This window comes from Pelodiscus sinensis, chromosome 9, assembly GCF_049634645.1.
Source record: "Pelodiscus sinensis isolate JC-2024 chromosome 9, ASM4963464v1, whole genome shotgun sequence".
Lineage (NCBI taxonomy): Eukaryota > Metazoa > Chordata > Testudines > Trionychidae > Pelodiscus > Pelodiscus sinensis.
This window is the reverse complement of record NC_134719.1, coordinates 28,529,207-28,553,370: the sequence shown is the minus strand read 5'-3', so window position 1 is coordinate 28,553,370 and position 24,164 is coordinate 28,529,207. Positions and strand designations below refer to the sequence as shown.

Below are 24,164 nucleotides of genomic sequence, written 5' to 3'. Positions count from 1 at the left end.
GTGGGAGGTAGGCTACTCTGTGGACGAGCCAATACCCTTCTTTTCCCCCTGAGGCCCACACCCGCTAAGCCAGAAAACTAAGTGCAGTGAGAAGTCTGGGCCCTCCACCTGCACAAAGCTGGGGGACCCAAGAATAGTCCCATCCCATATTTCCATCTCTAGTACCCCCAGCCCAGGTCAGATAGAGGATCCATGGCTCCTCACAGGCACCTGTGCAGCTCTTACACTGACCTGGCTTTGGTCATGGAGCAAAGCCATGGAGCAACAACCCAGCCACGGTAAGAGCCTTCCTGGCAGGTGTCGGAAGCCACAGATGCTCCATCTGGTCTAGGTAGGGATTTTGGGGGCTGGAGATGAGGGGTGTGGACTACTGTTACCCCCCTACCTGCCCAGTGTGAAGGGTGCTATGTGGCTCTCCATAGGTGTACAGTGATCCCTAGCTGGGCTCCAGCTGCTGGAGCACTGGCCTAGCCTGGGGCAAGGCCTCAGGGCAAGGAGGAGGGGCAAAGGAGGGGCCCATGGTAAAAAGTGGGGGAGGGAAGGCTTGGCTCCCAGCACCCCTGGCATTTCCTTTGGCTCAGTGAACACAGTGCTAATAGAGCCATCAAGCAGGGGACCTTTAAGGTCTTTATTTCTTCTCCCCCCACTCCACTGTGCTTTCAATACAAAGCAATTAATATCTTCATACATACTGTATCCTAAGACCATGACCACTTCACTATAAATAATATAGTTACAAAGTTAAACAACAGCAGAGGGGTACAGATGAGAGAGGGAGAACTTTCCAGCTGAGCCCTGAGAAGAGGTGAAGAGAGTCAATGAAGCAGAGAGAGACAGGGAGGCTGTTTCAGACAGCTGGAGCTTCAGAGAAGAAGGCTATTATAACAATAGTGGCAACTGTGGAGAGCAGGAAGGGATAATTAACCAGATGCTCTGATGCAGAGTAGCATTGCACTTCTGAACAGTTTGTTCCATGCATTCTCACTCCCTGCCTGCTCTGGACCTCCTTGATGGGGCTACTATAGGGTGGGTGCATAACTGGCTGGATAACCATACTCAGAGAGTAGTTATTAATGGTTCACAATCCTGCTGGAAAGGCATAACAAGCGGGGTTCCACAGGGGTCCGTTTTGGGACCGGCTCTGTTCAATATCTTCATCAATGATTTAGATATTGGTATAGAAAGTACGTTTATTAAGTTTGCAGCTGATGGGAGGGGTTGCGACTGCTCTGGAGGATAGGGTCATAATTCAAAATGACCTGGACAAATTGGAGAAATGGTCTGAGGTAAATAGGATGAAGTTTAATAAAGACAAATGCAAAGTGCTCCACTTAGGAAGGAACAATCAGTTTCATACATACAGAATGGGAAGCGACTGTCTGGGAAGGAGGATGGCAGAAAGGGATCTAGGGGTTATAGTGGACGACAAGTTGAATATGAGTCAGCAGTGTGATGCTGTTGCAAAGAAAGCAAACATGATTCTGGGATGCATTAACAGATGTGTTGTGAGCAAGACACAAGAAATCATTCTTCCGCTCTACTCTGCACTGGTTAGGCCTCAACTCGAGTATTGTGTTCAGTTCTGGGCACCGCATTTCAAGAAAGATGTGGAGAAATTGGAGAGGGCCCAGAGAAGAGCAACAAGAATGATTAAAGGTCTGAAGAACATGATATATGAGGGAAGGCTGAAGGAATTGGGTTTGTTTAGTTTAGAAAAGAGAAGATTGAGGGGGGACATGATAGCAGTTTTCAGGTATCTAAAAGGGTGTCATAAAGAGGAGGGAGAAAACTTGTTCGTCTTGGCCTCTGAGGATAGAATAAGAAGCAATGGGCTTAAACTGCAACAAGGGAGGTTTAGGTTGGACATTAGGAAAAAGTTCCTAACTGTCAGGGTAGTCAAACACTGGAATAAATTGCCCAGGGATGTTGTGGAATCTCCATCTGTGGAGATATTTAAGAGTAGGATAGATAAATGTCTATCAGGGATGGTCTAGACAGATGGTCTAGTATTTTGTCCTGCCATGAGGGCAGGGGACTGGACTCGATGACCTCTCAAGTTCCCTTCCATTCCTAGTATTCTATTATTCTATGACCATACCTTGTACTCCTGCTTGAAACCAGGCAGAAAGAAGGGAACATCAGAAAAAGGAAAAGGAGCAGAATGAAGAAGGTGGGGATTACATTAACAAAGTGCTTGTGTTGTCTTGCTTCAGAAAAAATTGTTAAATACAGTTTCAGCTTCTCTGCTTTGTGTGCTGAGCAGTGGAGGAAAGGCACAAAGGGAAGAGTAGAGCGAGGCAAAGGGGAAACATGGATTAGGAGTAGGAAGCAGCTATGAGAACTGGAGGAGATGAGGAAGGAATGGAGGAAGCAACTAAGAGTGAGGGACCAACAGAGAACATGAGGAGAAGAGAAAGAACAGATAGAGAGGTGTAGAGAAGAACATGGGTTGGGGAAATGTCTTCTAAGGAACAGTTTGGGTTTGAGGGGGTGGGAAATGTTGAAAACCATCCAAAGACAGGAGAAAAGGGGAAAGAAGGAATGGGGGAAGAGAGACCGAACAATGGGAGATTTAGACCAATCTACACTTGCAGTAAATCAGTGTAGTTGTAACTCCTGAGGTGTCCACACTTGCAAAGCATTTTGTGTGCACTAGCAGTTGTGGCTTACCTAAAGTGCAGCCTTTAGCACTGGAGTGCCAGTGTGGACACCCTGCTGTACTACAGTGTTGTGACTCTGATACCTGTTCCACTATTCCTGTTCTTGACTCTCTAGTCATCGGTACTGCCTCCCTTCAAGTGACCAACCCTCAGACTCAGCCTTTGCATTACTTTGGAATTTTGGAAGTCCACTTCCTGTTTGGTCAGGAATCCATCGAGGGCTCTCAGCACATCTTTTCTGGTCACCATGCCTTCTCCGCACACCAGGAGATTCCGTACTTGGAGCCATTCTGAGGTGCTAGACCTCATTGAACAGCACATCCGATCACATTCGGTATTTCAACACATGAAAACAAACAAGCACACCCCAAAAAAGCAACAGGCGCTAATGTACTAAATGCATCATAGGGACCAATTAGAGTCCCTCTCAAGCATTGCAGCCATTGCACTCCTGTACTTGGCAATAAATTGCTGCCTCAAGTCTTCCCTGCTGCTTATGGCCCTGTGCTGTGCTCCTCTAATAGCTCTCGTCTCCCACTGTTCAAACTCCTCCACTAGATGCTGAGTAACTGGGGTCCAGCCCTGAGTGAAGCTTTCACCCTTCCTTTCACAAATATTATGGAGAGCCAAGCACGTAGCTATAATAATGGGGATGCTGTAATCAGCGAGGTCCAGTTTCCTGTACAACCATCACCAGCAGGCATTTAAACAGCCTAAAGCACACTCCACAATCATTCTGCACCTGCTCAGCCTGTTGTTGAACCACCTCCTTCTGCTGCCAAGACTTTCCGGCTGTGTCTAGACTGGCAAGTTTTTCTAAAAATCATCTGCTTTTGTGGAAAAACTTGCCTGCTGTCTACACTGGCCGCTTGAATTTCCACAAAAGCACTGACTATCTAATGTAAGATTGTCAGTGCTTTTCCGGAAATACTATGCTGCTCCCGTTCAGGCAAAAGTCTTTTTCCAAAAGACTTTTGCGCAAAAGGGCCAGTGTAGACAGCAGTGTTTTCCGCAAAAAAGCCCCAATCGCGAAAATGGTGATCGGGGCTTTTTTGCGGAAAAGCACGTCTAGATTGGCCACGGACGCTTTTCCGCAAAAAGTGCTTTTGCGGAAAAGCATCCTGCTAATCTAGACGTGCTTTTCCTAAAATGCTTTAACGGAAAAGTTTTCCGTTAAAAGCATTTTCGGAAAACCATGCCAGTGTAGATGTAGCCGTAGTGTATGACTTCTTGAGCCAGAGCATTGAGAGTTAGATGAGGTCTCCCAGAATCACAATGGGCATTTCAGCTTCCCCCAAAGTGATCTTCTGGTCTGAGAAAAATATCTCCACTTGCAGCTTCCTGAACAGGCCAGTGTTCAAAAGATGTGTGTCATGCAGCCTTCTAGACCAGCCTGCATTAATGCCCATGAAACTCTCCCATGCCTAGAGAATCGAGGACAAATAGCCCTTTTGGTTAATGTATTTGTACATCTATTGCCCCTCGACAGTTACGAAAGCCCATCTGTGCAAAGCCAACCACATTTTCATGCATGATGCCCAGAATCATGGTCTTTCATGCATGATGTCCCTGCACCCTTCAAGTGGACTCTCCCCCTGACTGGTGATCAGTAGCTGTCTGGAGTTGCCGGCTTCCACAGTGCAATTGCTACACACTCCTCCACCAGCAGGACAGCTCTCATTCTCATGTCCTGCGAGCTCATCATGCAGTCCTATGAAAGTGGCTTTCCTCATCTGACAGTTCTAAAGCCCCTGCTCGTCATGTGAGACTTGCATGACAATATGAGCCCACCACTCAATGCTCATTTCCCAAGTCCAAAAGTGGTGTTCCACTGTCTTCAGTGCCTCTGAGAATATCACACAAAATGTCATGGCATAGCTAAGATGGCTGGCAAGCTCCATGTCTAACTGTTCATCGTCACCTTGCAGCATAAGGTAAAAATTGCCTGACATACATGACATATTAGTGAGACCTATCAGCATTTTCTTCAGCAGTTCAGGATCCATTTCTGAAGACATAGGAGGTAGAGTGCATAGTGAAAAGCTGTTGAAATATGGCACCAAGTGACTGGGGACAGGCAAGCAGATAGAGTTCATTGAGAGAAGAAAAGAAGAGGAAGATGGGCAGAGTAGAGGAAAAACCAATAAAGAGCATTCCACAAAGGAAGACTGACATTAAAATCTACTTTTCTTTGTGGAATCCTCCCCCCGCTTTTTGTCCCCTACCTGCAGGCATCCTGCTGTTCTAACGTCCTTTTCTGGGTCCAGCAGGAAGTGGCCAAGAATCCTTGTCTTTGCAGGGTGGAGAAGGAAAGTAATAAAGACTCTCTAAAAAAGGAAAGGACAGAACTCTCAGAATGATGAGCTCTTATCACTTGTGCTATTAGTAAATTTAATCTATTTAAAATGAGTAGAGTAATGAAATTTAAAAACACTTAACTACAGTCTGACCAGTAGGTACTCACAAGAAGCATTGTTTTTTAGAGGAAAGAAAATAAATAATACAAACTATTCTTACCTTTGAGAGATCCTGACCAAGTTTTGATTCCCTCAGACCATAGCTTGCTGTCTTGCTGTTCTGCTGAGCCTTGCATTGCTGTATTTCTTGGAGGATTGATTGACAAACAGCTCTTCATCGATCCCTATGCTTTGAGACCTCCACTGTCTTGGAATTTATAACTGTAATGATAGCTCCTTCAGAATTCAGTTCACAACAGAATAATTCATTTCAGCCAAAGGTCTCATCTTTATTATTGCCAAGGATCTGTTGATTACATATCAGATTAGCAACATCTTATATGGAAAGTTGCCAAGAAAGTTACTGTAATTTGTGTTTCTGTAAGTGGTAAGGGGGAGGGGATTTATTTTTATCTTCTCTGGGTTTTTTTTCCTTATCATATAGACTGATTTTGCTTTTAGCTCCCATACTCAGTTTACGATAGAGAAGTAGGGATGTGGTTAGATTAAATATAACATAAAATTGCGGAATTATAACAAGATGTTTGCCAAGTATTATCTTAATGACATTGCTTCTATGCTACAACACTTTATCACTCCATCATTCATTTCTTTGATTTTTCCATGTGTTCTACTGTTTACCTACTACTCTGTGTAGTGCTTATTGTAGGACTTGTTCCATTGAAGTCCACTTGGTAGTAAGGGAATGCAGCACTAGGCTATTCATTTGCAAGTTTCTTGGGGCTGTGATTTTGTTTTTTATGCATTGTCTATAGGGTGCCTAATGAACCTTCAATGCAATGTAAATAAGCAATAAAAATAATAATATAATTAATAAGAATTAATGATACAATTTAAGTGTTTTCCTATTGACCTCAGTGAATGCAGGTTTGGTGTGCAGACACTCAATTCTGAGAGGCAAAGATCCATTCTTAATGGTCATATATTTTCCTGAAAATTAGCTTATGGTTTTGCTCTAGAATATCACTGAAACTGAAGGTGCCCTCTTTGCTTTTATAGGAGATAAATCATGAAGACTCCTATCCCCCAGCAGGGACACAGTTTTAACTAGAGCATGAAGGTGATAAACAAATTATGCAAAGATTATGCTCTAATTTTTCAGCAGTCCTAAAAATTTAGTAATTTGATATCACACAGGGAAGTTTTAATTTGAGTGCTTCCTTGTACTGTACATATAGTAGCAATCTGATATTAGAGAGAGAGAAAAATACCAATTCAGTACCAATTTTTCATTGTTTGTTTCACTGACTAATTAGCTTTCCTTTGTGTGGCTATTTTAAAAATGTTTTATAATAAAGGGTTTCACTGCAATACTCCTGATGTGTCAGCTTACACTGATTTCATAACTTATCTAACTAAGACTATGTCAGGACCATGACAAAGTAGATACGCTAGGATTGTGTTCAGGGCAAGTAAGTCTCACAAGGAGAATGGTATCCATTTTATTCATCAAATTGGCCCCTGATGAAGGGACACTACAGCCAGGCAAAAGGAGTAGGAAAGCAGAATAGAAACAAGATCTATGAATGAAATTATTTTTTAAAAAGCAATTTTGAACTTGGACACTGAAAGAACAAGATGTCTAGTAAAAATGTTTGAGGAGGGAAGGGTTAATGAAACTCTACTGTCATGATGCAGCATGATCCAGTGAATAAGGTACACTACCAGCAATCAAGCAACCGTGTTTTATTCCTGGCTTTGCCATCGTCCTCATGAGTGCTTCAAGTCATTTTGCCCAGCTGTACCTCAGTTTCTCCAACTACAAAATGAGGGACAATGATACTTCTAAAGCATTTTGAGCTACATGGGAGTAAACTCTGTATAAGAACCAAGTGCTTATAGTACCATTTTGTATGCCAGAGACTGAAATAGGAAATAAAGCAACAGTAAAGGAGATTCAGGCATTTTTTCCTAATATTTTCCCTGTCCTTATTCTTATGTCATCCTTCTCTTCTCCTTCCTCATTTGCCTTCTTTTTGTTTCTTGGTGCATTGTGTAATAGGACTTTTTTAAAAAAAAGTTGGGATGATCTCTCTTTTTGCTACTTTCTTTGACCCATGGAGGGAAGACTCCATATATATCCACTATGAGAAGGGTTTTAACCAGATGTTCTGTGGCTGAATTATCAGATGCCCTGCAAAAAATAAATAAATCTATAATTAAAATTCCCTCCATATGTGAATTCAACAATCAGGGCACTTCTCACCTCAAAGCTTTTCTTAAATACTGTGGTTTACTGTGTCCTTCCCACTGATGGTGAGGTTTTTCTGAAAACTTACTTAATATCAAATTCATCACCATCTTTCTGGGCAAGGAAACAAACTTTTCAAACAGAAATCACATCAATATCCAAGGTTCTGATTCTAAAAAGGGCTGAGCAGCCATAACTCCCACTGGCTCCTGTGTGGTGCTGAGTGGCTGGCAGGAGGTACTCAGCAGCTTAAAGGACTGAGCCTTAACTATGTTTTATTGCAGGCCTGTTTCCTATGAGGAATATTTCTTCTTGGCACTCACCGCTGGTTAGCTGGGTAAATGTTCAGCAGACAGAAAATGAACCAGTTGTGATTTGCTGCTCTCAGGTTTTCTCATTATACTTAAGTTTTCCCTCTTTTTGTCACAGGAATTTGTTTACATTGTTCATGTCGATACTGGCATTACATCCAGATTTTTTTTAGAAGGGGAATATGTCCCTTCGCCTATCTGATTTCACTTGATTCCCTTTTAACTTCTTTATATAAACCAGAATTAAATACGCCCTGACATGGAGAGAAATTTGTTCACTTATTTTAGCTGCATTTCCTGAGTGAACAATATGTTACTCCTAACTATCTCTGACAATTGAAATAATCCAAGGAGCAAACACAAATAAAGTCATTCATGCTAGATACGCTGCCTCGTTTACACATAATGGGCCTGCTCCCACTAAACGCAAAGCTAAAACTCGCCCTCACTGCAGTGGGAGTAGGATGGACCCCAGTGTCATGACAGATCGATGTGTGTCCTTCATAACATAAGTAAGAGATTTCCTGGAAATTTGCAAGACTGATCCGAAGCCCAATTAGAAGTTTTTTCCATGGTCTTCATAGCATGTTAAATAAGGCCTTTTAATGGTGGGTCTGTGTTCCTGGTGGTATAAAGTCCCTTGAGGACAACAACCATACATTCAGCTTCATTAGAAAGCTGGTGCTAACTGGTAAGTCTACACAGCTGCTGGAAGCATGCGTCCCAGTCTGAGTGGGGAAATTGCTAGCTCTGCTTAAGCTAGTGTGCTAAAATTAGCAGTTTAGATGCTGCATTCAAGGGTAGCATCTTGAGTACAAGTCTGAATGTGGATGGCTAACTCTGGAGGCAATCACAGCCCTGCTTTTTGGGCATGGAAGCTCCAGCCGGTCTAGCACAGCTCTGTGAACCCAGTTGGGAGGCATGCCCCCACCACCAGTGTATTTAAGTGGGCAGCACCAGCCAGAGATTCTGGGAGAGGCACTAAATAAAATACTCTCTAAATAAAACTGCTGCTTTTTTTAAAAAAGCTATTCTGTTCTGGCAGAGTTTCTTGGGGAAGGTGACACTGCAAATACAGGCTACCTCCCCTAAGGTGGATGAATCCCTTATTCATGCAAATGGATAAATATAGAGTTTTTGTGAAACTCTTGCCTTTCTCCTATGTTTTCTTTTGTTACAGCAAGTAGATTTTTTTATATAAAATATTTATGCAAATTATGATTTATTATTCAGTAATCAACCCTTGTTGGATACATTATGGCATAATCAGTTGTATGCTAAAAAGCATTTAATTTCATGCCTAATTAACATATTATAAATTGAAGAGACAAAATTAAATTATTATGGACAGTTTGCAAATGTAGTACATACAGTATACTTCAATAATTACATGAATATTGAATGTAATGGGATGTGTTACTTCTACTCTCTTGTGCTTAGTGTTTGGTGATAGAGTGGAATGAATGGGCTCTATGGGACTTGTCCTGTCCTGCCCTTGAGAGCATCAGCTTCCCATTTACATCAATGGAAGCTGTGCATGCAAACACAAGGTAGTATGCAACCCGACGTGTGTAGATTAGATCAGCTCCATGTATGCATCTGGAATTTTGAAAAAAAAGTCCACCTTTTGAGTCACAATTTCCTGTAGCTTGATTATTTTGGCAAATAATTGCACAGTTTGGGCCCAGTCCTGCTCTTTCTGTAGTCAGTGGCAAAACTTCCATTAACTTCAGTGGAAGCAGGACCAGATGCCAAAAAATGAATGTGTGTAGCCTCTGGAGTTTTACTTTGAAACAATTTCACAACCAGATTGCAGCCCTGTGAATTTCACTAACAGTTCTGCAGCAAAGTACTGTTGTCACTTGTAGTTATTTTTACAAAATTCTGCTTTGTCTGCAAAGAGAAGAATGATTACTTGAGCAACTGCAAAGGCAAAGATCTTAGTATGCAACTGTTTCCTCGTGAGACACAATTGTGTGGAAGTGTTACTTTCGTTAAACTCGGATAACTGTACATTGCTCAAGATGAAGAGTTTTTAGAATGGTAGAAATTTCAGTTTTACCTAATTAAATACAGTTTTTAATTTGAATTATGTCCTATGCACAGATTCTTGGGTCAAAATGCCTCTTGTGAATCTGAATTGAGTAAACTGGCTGCCCAACTAAACTATGACTTTTAGCTGAATAGTTAAGTTCATTTAGTTTACTGACAAATAATATGTTGTAGAAGCCCATTGAAGAATAAATCATTTAATGACTGAGATTATATGAACAATTGTATTGAACTTCTCCTCCCTCCCCCAAAGTAAAATTCCCTTCAATTGATAACAGGACAGTTTTGTAAACCACTTACGGCTGTGATAAAATCCTACTTGACTGGCCCCCAAGCAGATGTGACAAGTTGAATTTATTTCCTCTCTTACCAGGAAGCTTTGCAGGAAACTCTTAACATATGGTGCTTTTCACTTCCATCTAAAGCTATAAATGTTATTGGGAAAGGATGTTCCCAGGAGCAGCACGTTTCTGCCATTTCTGCCAAATGGACTCCAAATGATCCTTCTGTGGTTCTGAATTCCCAGAGTTCTTAGGAGCTGGCAGCCAAGAATCTCTGATCTAAACACAGCTCACTAATTTAATTATTTTATTACTGATTTGTAGAAGGCTCTTGCAGAACAGTGACTAGGCATCTGTATTATATCTACTATTCAGGAAGTGCAAGTTGTAAGAATGTAAATATTTTGTTTCTTAACTGCTTTTAGTTTGAAAACTTGGAAGTCATTTAACACAAAAATCAGACACACCAATCTGAAACCAGAGGAATGTGAAATGGAGATAAATCACATTAACTAGTATTTCCCTATTTTGAAGATCCTGTATTTTCAATAGAAATTGAATAGTTTTTGTCTGTTTGATAACTATATTGACACCATAGCATTTTACAACCTTTGCCACTAGAATGAATAGAGAGAGAAATTATACCTAGTACAAATCCTTTAAACACTTGTGTCTGGTTTATAATATTGTAAGAAGTTCTGAACACACCCCAGAGGGAACATGTCTGTTTCCATGTGGTTCCAGGATATTTTATTTTAATAAGTCAAAGAGCTGAATGTGATGTTTTGTTTATTAGTAGTTTTGCTACTGGCTAGAAAATATGGGAGTGAAATTAAAAATAGTGACACTTTCTCAAGTAATTTGAGCTTCCATCTCCTTGGCTCACTTTACAGAATTGTTCGAATTGTCATATAGTTTGATGAATAGAACTGGAAGAGAGGGTCAAGTTTCAGGCAGGACTAGTTTGCTGTGACACCAAGACTTGAAGTTATGGTTTCATGCTTCTGCAAACTTAGGCAAGCACACACATTAAACGTGGGCCATGTTTTCAAGCTTTTGTTTTCAAGACCTTTGTGGGGGGGAAGCAGCAGCTAGAATTCTGATATAATCACATGTGTCCAGGAGACAAGACTCTTGGCACAGGTCTATAATAGAGCCTCTGTCTTAATTAGATCCTGAGAGTGCCAGAAACTGAAAAAGTTATGAAAAAGAAACAAACAAAAAATCCCTACCACAACTAAAACAGCATTGAGGTCTGGAAGGATACTATTAACACATTACTGCCTCATTCTACTATCCTTATTCAGACAAAACTTCAAAGGGCTCGTCTACACTGGCCCCTTTTCCGGAAGGGGCATGTTAATTTCACCTATCATAGTTGGGAAATCCGCGGGGGATTTAAATATCCCCCGCGGCATTTAAATAAAAATGTCCGCCACTTTTTTCCGGCTTTTAAAAAGAGCGGACTTCAAAGGTACTTCAAAGTAGGAATAAGAGCCTCCGGAAAAGGGCACTTTTTCCGGAGGATCGGGGCCAGTGTAGACGCTCTTTTCCGGCTTTTTTAAAAGCCGGAAAAAAGCGGCGGACATTTTTATTTAAATGCCACGGGGGATATTTAAATCCCCCGCGGATTTCCCTACTATGATAGGTGAAATTAACATGCCCCTTCCGGAAAAGGGGCCAGTGTAGACGTAGCCATACATCTGACTAAGTCAACTAGTGATGAAGTATATACCACTAGCAAATTATGACACTGAATTCTGTGCTGTGGCAGCTCTAGAGTGGTGAGGGAGGGAGGAAAAGAGAGCTGGGATACATGCCTACTCCAAATTATAGCTCAGCCTGGGATAGTCACAAGTTCGAGTTTCCATTTCAGTTTAACTTGCTCATATTGTGACTTGTAATAATTTGGGTTTCTGTTTATGCTGTAAATTTATTATTTGATATAGCTGCAATGTCAGAATTTTGTGCATGAGATATCAACAGTCTCCAGCACCTATTTGAAGTAAAGTTTATTATAGTTAATAATGATTATTATTATTTATTTCAATTAATACGTATATTTACTGGGATGTTTTACATATGTTTAGAATATATGGTATAATCAACACTATTCTTTAACACTTTTAGTGCCCTAAATACATTTAGCTAAGTATTTGATTTAGACTCATTGAGTCATTCAGATATTGTATGTTAAATAAACACCAACTGAAGAATGTAAATCAATGTATTCAATCAAGTTCATTTTTTATATACATCTGTGCAATGCCACTGACCTCATTGATGGAGTTATATAGGTACACTGAAATGGACTACTCTTGGCCCACTATTTAACATATCATTTTACATATTGTAGCTGTTAAACCTCAGTATAAATATTTAAATAATCACTTGCTATTTAATTAACATGCAATGGCTGTCTTAGTAAATCTAAATTAAATCCCCATGTGAGCCACTTAATCCAGAGGGTGAATTAACATTCTCTATAGAGAAGTGGTATTATAATATGCTTTCACTACTGCATTGAAGAAAAAAAATCAATTGTGAAATTTAAGTTGGGTTCAATATAAAATTCATCAGCATTATGGCATTTCCAGAATGCGTGTAAATTCCGATTCTTCTGTTGTTTTTATAGCTATTCTCAGCAAGAGAGTAATCATAGGGGAACAGGTAATATCTAGGGCAGGCAGTAAGTGGCTCATGGGCTGAATGCAGTATACCAGGGTTAGCCGCTGGCAGTGTGCCACATGTTTTATTTACCTGCACATCTGCAGATCCAGCCACTCGCACCTCCTGTTGGCCAGAGATTGCCATTCATGCCCAATGGGAGCTGTGAAAAGCAGTGTTCTGGTCCATGCTGCTTCCCACAGCTCCCATTGTCTGGGAACAGTAAAGCATGGCCAATGGGAGATGCAAACAGCTGTACCTGCAGACATGAAGGCAAATAAAGCATGTGGTGGCCTGCCAAGGTCTAAACCTGATCAACCTCATCCAGTCCACGGGTCACTTATTGCCCACAATCTAGGGTAACCAGATGACCCAATATTAGAAGCTATGTCTTACATAGGCAACTATTATCCCCAGGGGCAGATGAGGATTTTGCAGGGTCCAGGGCAGCACAATTTTGCGGGGCCCCCTCTTTGACTTGGCACATGTGCGGTGGCGCCACTGCGCATGCGCGGGGCTTCTTGAAGCGTGGGGCCTGGGGCAGTCGCCCCACTCGCCCTGCCCTGCATCCGCCCCTGATTATCCCCCTCTCCTGTACAAGAAAGTGTCCCTATTTCTCATACTTATCTGGTTCAAATTGCAGTGGAAGAGGCCTAGGTTGAATATTAGGAAAAACTATTTCACTAGGAGAGTGGTAAAGTACTGCAATGGGCAGGGCTGGCCTTAGGCCGATTCGACCCATTTGGTCGACCAATTTGGTCAAATCGGGCCCCGCACCTAAGGGGGCCCCGCGCCGCTGAACCCAGAAGTACCGGCCAGTGTTACAATTCTGAGCCGGGAGCCCAGCTCCCCCACTATGTGAAGCTGGGCCTCTCCCCCGGCTCTGCCTGGAACAGGCCCCGGCCTCCCCTGCTGCCCCCCCCCCCGCCCGTGCATCCCCACACCCGGCCCCAGACCCAGGCCATCCCATGTGCGGCTTTGTGTGGCTCCCCCTCACCGCCTACTGCTGCCCAAAACAAGGAGAAGGGGCTTGTGGGGAGGTGAAGGGGAAGAAACAGGAAGACACCAAAAGACAAATGCCAGGGGGTCAAGTGCAGATAATGAGGGAAAGGGCAGGAGGGGAGGTGTCAGTGGGAGGGAGGACAGGGTGATGCTGGGAGAGGAGAAGAGAGGGGAACTGTATTGGGGGCTAGAGGGAGAGGGGGAGGTGCTAGGAGAAGGCTTGAAAGAAGGAGTGGGCATGAGAAAGGTGGGGATGGAGGAAGTCATGTGTGAGGGCACAGGGGCAGGAGGAGAACAGGGAAGAGAGTGGTGAGGGGGTGGGCCTCAGGGAAAAAGGGGGCAGTAAGGGAAGGGGGAGGCACCAGGAGGGTGCAGGGCTAAAGGAAGCTGCAGGTGCCAGGGGATTCTGGGGGTGAAACAGAAGGGCAGACACCTGCAGGGAAGGGACCAGCACCAGAGGAGAGAGGGAGGGTAGGTGTGTAGTTGGAGGTTTTGGAAGAGGGGATGATGAAGCGTAGCTCACTTGATCAGAGTGGGGCTCCTGAAGAAGTGGGCACAGTGGGGAGAGAAGGGCTTGTGGAGGGGGGCAGGTTGCAGGAGGGCTGAGGGCAGTGAGAAGGGCAGGAGTCAGGACAGTAGAAGAGGATGAGGAGTTGGGGGGCAGCAGGCACCAGGGGAGATGATGGAGGAAGGAGAGGAGACATGGCAGCAAAGAGAACAGGTAAAAGTTTTAAAACATTTATTAATAACTTGGTATGCTGCTCACAGCCAGTTTGTTTGCGCCCCGCGGTGTAGTTTGGGTTTATGTGGGGATCAACGCATGGCCAGTGAGTGGGAGCCAATACAAAAAAGTAGTCAGTGTAATGATCTTCTGTTGATATGTGTTTTGGAGTTAAATTCTTGGACTGTCATTGTTCATGAAAAGTGCTGTCACATGGGTAGAAATCAGGTAAATATTGCATTTTATTAATATCAGCAGAACTGACTTAAATGGGGCTTGTGTGTTGTGTAGTCTTGCCTTAATCTTTGTATTCATGCTTGTCAGTGTGAGAGACGCTCTGTATATATTTGCTTGCATATTCAACCACACTTATGTTGAGGCCCTCAGCATGTTCTGTAAGTATCAGTGTGGCCCCTGGGGCTTCCAATGTTGAGTTGCCCTAGCTCATCCCTGACAGGTGTCTGTCTAACCTGGTCTTAAAAATCTCCAGTGATGGAGATTCCACAATCTCCCTAGGCAATTTATTCTGGTGTTTAACTACCCTGACAGGCAGGAAGTTTTTCCTAATGTCCAGCCTAAACCTCCCTTGCTGCAATTTAAGCCCATTGCTTCTCATCCTAACCTCAGTTTTTCTTCCTCTTCCTTATGATAGTTTTTTAGATACTTGAAAGCTGCTCTCATGTCCCTTTTCGGTCTTCTCTTTTCCAAGGTAAACAAGGCCAATTTCTTCAGCCTTGCCTCATATCTCATGTTCTATAGAACTTTCATCATTTGTGTTGATCTTCTCTGGACTATCTCCAGTTTCTTCACGTTTCCTGAAATGTGGCGCCCAGAACTGGACATGATACTCCAGCTGGGCCCTAATGTAGACGGCTCATTCCCTTTTCCTAAGCCAGGAGGGCACAGTAGTTCTGATGGGGGCCCTGCAGGAAGGCAGCCCGCACTGCCCCCTGCCTGAAACCTTGTGCAGGCATTAAACAGCTGTCCAGCCCATCCTAGCGGTGACTGCATTTCAGTGTGCCTGAAGCAACACTGCACCAGCAATGGACAGGAGAATGGTTCCCGGGCATGGCTTGCTCATGACTGCTTCAGTCCCATTGATGGTCCTCAGCCTCTTTCCTTCCACTCCCCTGCTTTGCAATGGGACTGTAGACTCTGGGGGAGAGGGGTGGAGGCAGGCAGAGGTGTCTCCCTGCAGCAGATATAGACACTTCTCTGTATTAATCATTCTCTCATTGAAGTTTTTAGCTTTGTAATGCGTCTTTTTACATGGAAACTTTGTATTACGTCTTGGTAGAATAGTCCCTAGGACAAGTGAGGCAGAGACTGTCCCTGTGGGGTGAATGAGGTGGGAATGGATAAGGCGGAAGGTGAGCACCTCTGGGCATTTGCAAAAGTTGGAGAGGGGATGGAAGCCAGATCTAAGATCAATGAGCCCTGGGAAGTGGGCCCATTGAAAGGAGACTGGACCTTTAGATGCCTTGGGGTCTGCAGCAAGGGCCTGCTTTCGGAAGCCTCCTCTTTGGAGGTGAATGTGGCAGCACTGAGTCGCCACCAAAAAGCAGATACCACAGACACTAACTGCAGATTCATGGGACAGCTCTCACAGATCTTGCATATGCATAAGATGATAGATCTGCAGGGGGGGGGGCAGTGTCGTAGTGAGGGGGCCGAAGGGGTCAGTTGCCCTTGGGATAAAAATAATATAAAATTTAGTTAAAAACAGATGTCTCATGTTTTTAAAAGGAATACCATATCTCCTGCCTTTTGTCTATTTTTGTCTCTTTAGGCCCCCAGTGACTAAAGTCATTTTTGAAAATTGGACTTGGAAATCTAAGCTCAGATTTTCAAAGGTAATTAAGCTCCTAAGGAGACAGTTGCCAACTCGGATCTTCAAAGATATCTATCTGATCTTTACACACCTTTGAAAATCTGGTCATAAGTGTCCTAGTCAGTTCTGAAAGTGAGATGTAGGAGCCCAGTCCTAATTCCTTCAGGCTTTTTTTGTTTGTTTGTTTCTTTTGTTTTTAATTTGAACATTTATCTACACTAATTCCTCTCCTTTCTCTTTCACTATCCAATAAATGCAGGGATCAAAATTATAGGTGCTTTGTGAATATGCTGACTTGAGAGTGGAAAGATTTCATATTGTTGTGTATGATTCCTAGTAACCCATCTCTAATATGAAAAACTAGGTTGATACCTGTTCATATCAGGAGCTGTTGAATTCAGTTCACCATTTGCAGTATCTCATTAGGATGTTTAGTGGAGAAGATATTGTGTTTTTTTTATTTATACTGGTAGCAAAGCATGGGCTCACAAGAATTCCTCCATTGTTTTACCATGAGTCTCAAAACATTTTAAAAAAGTTCTCTGTACTTCTGGGCCTTACAGTTAAGGAGGAAAGCTTAAAACATGAACCCTAAATACTCAAGAAACAAAAGGCCAATAAAAATCCAACATGTTTTATTTTAAAAAAAATCTTATGATTTGTAGACCATTCTCATAACTTTGTGTAGGCATTCCTTGTGATTTTGGGGTTGGCAATACTGCTCTTTGATTGGTGAATTTAGAGGGGTCTCTCCTTTCAGTTTCTCTTTCCACCTTCCTTCTTTGTCACAGGTCATCAGAGAATCATAGAGACAATGGAGAGTAGGGTGAGTCCATGACTATGGTTAATGACTGGTCAGGGTGACTGACTATTATCAGCCAGTGGTCTGAATGAGCTATCTACTGCCATCTGTTAATCAACTGTAGGAAAAGGCTTCAGGAGCAGACCTTATTTATATAGACAACCTACTTTGCCACAGAGATCAATAGACACACTTGATGTGTCAAGGTGAACAATTTTGGCTCTTTTTGGGTTGAAATTCACTTAAGACTTGTAGCTGGGAGAATGAAATGTTGTAATCCATATTGTATGATTAAAAGGTTAAAGACCTGAACTTAATATGACCTGGCTTAGGGTCTACCATAACTTGAACACTAAGCAGAGGATAGTGAGTCACATCTAACTGAAAGTCACAGAAGATGGAAACAGGTTTTATTTCTGGTGGTGTAGAGTCCATTTGGGAGTCCTCAATTATATCTGACACTTTACATCCAGTGTTTAAAGGCAGAGCTGACTAGAATCAATTGAGAGTCCTTGTCTTGTCTCAGTGATCGCTTGAGCAAAAATCATTGTTAAAATCTTGTGTAGACTGACCTTGGACTCAACATGCAGGCAGTGTGTTGAAGGGCAGTGCAAAGGAGGCAATGGTGGTGAGGTACCATATTACCTAGTGAAATCATTATTGCTGAAATCACTAAGGTCTGGAATTTGACCACAGAACTGACACTTTATTTACAAAGACTCCACTTTTGCTATTTAAAAAGTAAATCAATGTAACAGAAAACTGCAGTGCTCTCTGGTAACTTTTTAAAAATCAAACTTTAAACTTTATTGAAAAGATTGGATAGTTTGCAATTGAAAATATTTGACCTACACTTAAGGCAACTGATTTAATTTTTTGTAAAATTTTGCATAATAAAGGATGGCATTTTTTTTGAAAATGTTCAATTATATAGATATACATTTTGATCAGATCTACATCTGATGTGATATTTGTGTGTGGTTGTGGTTTGTTGTGTGTGTTTTTTTTTTTTTAACAAAAAATCCTGAGTGTGGGGGAGGCCACCAAAACAGTTTGAATTGGGCCCCGCACTTCCTAAAGCCGGCTCTGGCAATGGGTTACCTAGGCAGGTGGTAGAATCTCCATCCCTAGAAGTTTTTAAGTCCTAGCTTGACAAAGCCCTGGCTGGGATGATTTAGTTAGGGTCAGTTGTGCTTTGGGCAGGGGTTTGGACTCAATAATCTCCTGAGGTCTCTGATTCTATGGTTACCTAGTTCTATCTGCCCTGCCCCAACTTCCAAGATAGGGTGACAAGAGTGTCATCATCCGCTCCTTTGTTTCTCTGAAGCGCTTCCCAGGATGGGGAGGATGCAGAGGAAGAGGCAGATCATCTCTGAAGAGGTTGTCTTACCCCTACTTTCTGCTGGTCAACAATCAGATCAATAGAAAGGAAATTGCTGCATTCACCACAATGTATGACTATAATAGTTTTTATTTTGCCATTTTCCTCTTGAATAATCTAGATGGTTATATGTCTTAATTTTTCATTAGTTAGTTTTTGTTTAAATTTGGGGATTTAAAAAAATGAAGAATGAAGGCAAACATTTAATGTAGTGCCCTTGATGGCTATTATTATTTCATGCACTGTTTATTCGTGATGTCATTGTAGCTCAGGGCTAGAGAGGTATAACCATTTTGCCTTAAGCATTGTTTTTTCCCTATGGCATGATATTGAACATAATGAGCAATACATATTGTGGATTGGAAGTGTTGTGACTGTCATTAAATTTAACAACAAAATATGCTTGTGTTCACTTTCATGACAAACTCTTCTAGATCAGATTCTCCCTTCTCTTTCACTCAGGTAAATCAAGAATAATGCCACAGAAGTCAATGGAGCTACCTGACTTAAAACCAGTGTAAATGAAAAGACTCAGATCCTTACTATTCAGTGCTGCAATGGGGGAGTCGACACAGAAAGGACTTTTTGCATAGTTATGAAATTAGTCACTGAGCTGTAATTGTGCTAAACAAAAACAATAAGGGGTCCTGTGGCTCCTTAAGATTAAACATTTTATTATTATTATTTATTAAGCTTTCATGAGTTGCAACTCACTTCATCAGCTGCATTCATCTCATCTCTTCATGCATTAGGTAGGGCTGCCAACAAGGGGGAGGGGAGACAAAGAGGGAGCAGCCCTAGGCCTTAGGGATTTTAAAAAGGCCCAGGGCCCTTGGCTGCCAACACTGCTATCACCAAAATGGCCAGAGCTCCTGGCTCTTCTACATCCCTGCTGGAGTTCCTGGCCATGTGATCTGTGCAGTTCAGGGGGGAGGCTAGCCCCCAGCCCTCTCCGAGGCCCCATCCCTTCTATGTATGGTTTGGAGTTGCTCCAAAGCCCCATCCCTTCTATGTACGGACGGACGGACACACACACGCACGCACATACACGCACTCACACTCCTTTTTAAGGGGCATGTCATTTCTGTCCTCAGCCCTGGGCTTAGGTTTCCACAGCAAACATTTGCATTCACAAATTTAAGACTAATTTTTCATAAATATATTCCAGTATTTGTTTTAAATTCACAAGCATACCTCCCAGTGAACTTGTTTGTGATACTATTAAAAAGAAAGCACATACAAAGGAAGATTGAGCGTAATCAGTTAGAAATATGAATTTATATTTGCAGAAACATTTTTGCATTATTTCCTCACTTCTAATTCGGGCACATCACTAAGAACTGGACTGGACCATTAATGTATTTATAACTTTTATAAGTTTTTTCGACAGCCGTCAAATGATAATGACTTTTGGTCATTATCAGCATGAGCTGAATTCACGCTGGTTTTCATCAAATGAAACTTTCTATGTCACATTACCATTCCCTTGAGCCATCCAGTCCCTCAGACATCAGCATCACTTTAATTCTCTCTATGAGACAGTATAATGTCAGCACTGTGCCTGCTTCACACAGAAAATGTGAATTTTTTTTGTACTTTTCAACACAGATGTTCCACCAATGCTCATCTAGAGGGAGGCTAAATCTACATTTAAAAGCAAGGACACCATAGATGTTAGTTTTAAAATAACATACAACATGGCTCAGAAAAATAAATGAATACTATTGTGTCACAAATATCCTAAATTAGCCCCAGGAGATAAGAATAACCAAATAAAAGTGAAAGTTAACTCACCTTTTAATTAAAGTGGTGGGTCCTTTGAGACTGGAAACATTCATTTGTGTAATTCACATTTATACAATCATTATAGAAGGTATTTGCTAACCATCTCTTTTGAATACTGTCTTGTAGATGAGAGAAACTTCTTTTTTCCCCTCATAAATTAGACATTAAAATTCCAGGAAACGGCTTATTATCATGAACACATTTCACCTACAGAAATGGTGGAGACAGACCTTTTAAAAGAAACATTTAGAATGAAATATTTTCTTCTAAAGGTCAGTCTTAAATCTTTTTATTCTTTTCTCATCATCAAAACGTCATCTTTTTCTCTCTCTTTTTAAACTCAACTGTGAGAGAGAGAGAGAGAGAGAGAGAGAGATCTATTTTCAGATGTAGTGGTCCTGTGTGTGTGTAAAAAAGATCTATTTTTAGATGTAGTGGTCCAATGTAGTATATATTCTCTGTCTTCCAGGAAAATTGTGAAGATTTCCTCAATGTGTATGTCTTTCTAACATTTGTGTTCTTATGAAGTTCAGTAGATGTTTGCCAAAGAAGGGTATGTTGTAAAATTATGCAGTTGGAAGGGAAACTCAGAAGATTCACATTCTAGCAACCAGTTCACTAACTTGTCCAGCAATGTGCAGCAGTATAAAAAGAGTGCAAAGTAGATGTAAAATGCTATACTAGAGAACATTAAGGTATATACTACATTTATATTTATCTGAGGCATGAAGGAGGTAAAATATCTGAGTGGAAATAAGAAACTGGTTTGAAACCTAAGGACTCTGTGATGGTTTACTGCACTGGACCCCCAAATGTTTGTTCGAAAGAGCTGTTGAACAACTGTGTGGAGATTTGTCAGCTCAAGGTGCAGATTTACTGAAGTTGCTGAGAAAGGTATCCCCCAGAGACTGGTTCATTAGAGATCCAGGAAGTGATGAGACTGGAGTGGGAGAACATTGGACTCCATAGATTATGGAAAGGAGCCCTGAAATAACATGAAACAATATTTTCAAGGACGTCAACAGTGCAGTGCTCACTACTAGATAGTCAGCACCAAAGTTCATTTGTGGGTGTTAACAGTAAATAATAAATTCCAAGTTTGTCTGGAGTGGAGCTGTGGTGAATGGTGACTGCAGTGATGGTCAGAAAAAGCCCCCAGACCTATCAGGAGACTCTGTTCCTGGGAATGGGCTTCTTGTAACAAGGGAGCAGAGGGAGAGGGACACTGTGGTAATATTTCCATGTGGGAAGCTTGGTGGTAGCAATCAAAGTCTGAGGAAGAAAACCCAGATCGTGACAGCTGCCATTCTGATGTGGTATCATTTTTTTTAACTCTCCTTGAACTTGGACACATGACTACACAAGCTGAAATGGGCCACTGATGATTTCCTGAAGTGACAAAGAAGTCAGTTAAGGCAGACTGAGTGAAGACTTTGCCAAGGATAGAACCATCCCCCCAGCCAGTTGGGCTCAAGTGGCGTATGTTTGAACTGTGAGTATCTGTAACAATGTTTCCATCTGAACCTGAAGCATTTACTCTTATGAGTAGTCCCTCTGAAATGAATTGTCCTCCTCACAAGAGTAAGGGCAGTAGGACAGGGCCCTTTGTTTATTATGTGCATATATACACAAGTAAAACATTGTGAATTTTATTGATTTATATAGCAAGAGATTAAGGAGAAAGTTTGGAAAAACTCAGTTCTTAATTAGTTCCCTCGTTATCCAGCATAAGTGCTAAACTTGTCGCAACTTTTTGTAGACACTGCTCTGCAATGCAGTCAGTGTTTATAATGAAATTAATTTTGTCTTCCCTCTCTACATGGGACTTTGCAGAGGAAAAAATTTGTTTGACAAATTTGCTCTTGTTTCAAGTAGATTTTGTCTCAACTTGCATAGAAGAAACCAACAAAGAATATAAAACAAAACACATTTCCATTTCATATTGTGCTTGTGACTACAGACACTTTACAAAGAGCTGAACTTCATGAAAAGCCTACCAAGGAACAACTTCACACACACAAACTGGTTTGAGGTAGCAAGCCACACTGTAACTGTCCATGAAGAAAAACCTGCAGGAAAAGAGAAAAAACATAGGAAACTCTTTGCAGCACTAAGCTCACTGAGGTTTTTTTGGATGCTCCCTTCAGAGGAAGAGGTTTAGGGAACACAGAGGAAGCAGGAGGTTAGGGCACTGAAACCAGTGGAGCTTGGAGAGCTGTGTGGGATGCTGATCCTAGAGCCACTACATTCCTTCCCAATATAGAATCTGAGCTAATATCTGATCAGCTATGCAGGAAAACGTGATGCAATAAAGTTGCTTCACAGCGTTCGGGCTCAAACGTCAACCCCAAACTCAGGTTCTGGGAGGAGAGAGTATACCCCAGAATATCTGCATCTCTCCTCCCATGCACCTCTGGGCAGTCACATTAAATCTTCTAGCTAAAATAGTAAATCTGGCCTCTATGCTTCTTTCTAATGTAAGACAAATATTTGGTGAATGATTCCAACCACTTTTCCAATACTCATATATTTCTGTATATCATTGTTAAAAACTGAATTAAAAACTCATCACTGCTTATGAAAATATCTTCTTTATCATACATTTTGAAATGTTGACTTTGAGTTGTAAACCTTGTTAATGTTTATCACAACATTTGTACTATTATAAGTATACATTCAGTGGTGTGTTAGGATAATGTATAGGACTATCAAAGCACTTAATAATATTTGCAGAAAGTAATAACTGAAGGAAGAAATCTCAGAGAATTCAGTTATGGAAAATAATGTCCATTGTTTCTCATTGAATGTAAGCTGGGCAGAAAAGGATGTCTGCTAAAGAACATGAAGGAAACTCAGCATATTTCAAACACTAGGGGTGAAATCCTCACTGTCAATGAACAAGAGAACAACTTAGACTCTAAAGAAAAGCTGATACTGAGAAGATCAGAGCGGGAGATTAAACGTCCTGAAAAACTCATGGAGACTTGCTAACCTGCCTGGAGAAGAGGTGTTTGAGGAAAGTGAGTGGTAAAGACTCACTTGAGAGTAGTGTGGCGGTAACCTCTCCTCTCTTATTTGTTCTACTTTCCTCTTAGCTATGGGAATTTACAATCAAACCTACTTGCATCTCTGTCTCTAAAGTCGTCTCTGGTTTCATGGGAGCCCTGTTCTGGAAAATGCATCAGCAGTGAATGTGAATTTAGTGGGTATGTGAGTCACCCAGTGCAGCTTTATCATCATTCTTTGAATCCTTAAGGTACAGGCATTTAGCAGTTTGTTAAATAACACTACCAGGGGCTTGTGATCTGTTTCAGCTTCCACTCTTTGTCTATAAATATATGAATTGAATCTCTCACTGGCAAGTGATATTTCTAAGCTTTTTCTTGATCTGGGTGTATCTGGTTTCTGCCTCATTCAATCATTTGGATACATATGCCACTGGTTGCCAACAATCCTCAGGCTTCTGTAAAATCACTGCACTTAACCCAGGCAGTAGAGTATCTGCTGAGCTTTTAATAGATCCTCGTAGCATACAGAACCTCAGTATTGGTTCTTATATCACTTGTTTTAAACCTTTCCATGATTCTGCCTGTTCTGAACTCTAATGCCATCATCTGGGGCACCTACACTGCAGGAGGCTGATGGGAGTGTATACAAATCATGATGTGCCACACCCATGATGGAATTAGAGTTCAGAACAGGTGGAATCTTGAAAAGGTGGAAACTGAGCTACATCAGTTCTGTAGCTTATTGCAAAATAGCTTATTTTGAAATTGGGAGCATCTATACAATACTTATTTCAAAATAGAGCCCTCTTCCTCTCACTTGCCTTACTCCTCATACAATGAGGGTTACAGAAGTCCGAGTAAGAAGTCCCCCAGGTTGACAGTATTACAACATTATTTCAAAATAACTGCCTGCTGTGTAGATGCAGACTGTTATTTTGAAATAATGCTAGTTATTCTAAAATATGTAGCTGTGTAGATGTACCCTGACTGTATTC

General features: G+C 41.6%; 2 long non-coding RNA genes across 2 annotated transcripts in view; both read left to right on the top strand.

The window, feature by feature from the left end:
* LOC142830665 (uncharacterized) overlaps positions 1-23,534 on the top strand; it is a 79,203-nt gene extending 55,669 nt beyond the window's left edge. Inside the window, exons 2-3 of the long non-coding RNA XR_012906107.1 lie at positions 21,527-21,653; positions 23,257-23,534. This is a non-coding gene — a long non-coding RNA (uncharacterized LOC142830665). The remainder of the gene's footprint in view (positions 1-21,526; positions 21,654-23,256) is intronic.
* On the top strand, positions 18,173-19,060 carry LOC112545321 (uncharacterized). Its single transcript, XR_003088789.2, has 2 exons — positions 18,173-18,447; positions 18,839-19,060. It is a non-coding gene; the product is annotated as an uncharacterized LOC112545321 (long non-coding RNA).
* Positions 23,535-24,164: the final 630 nt, after the last annotated feature.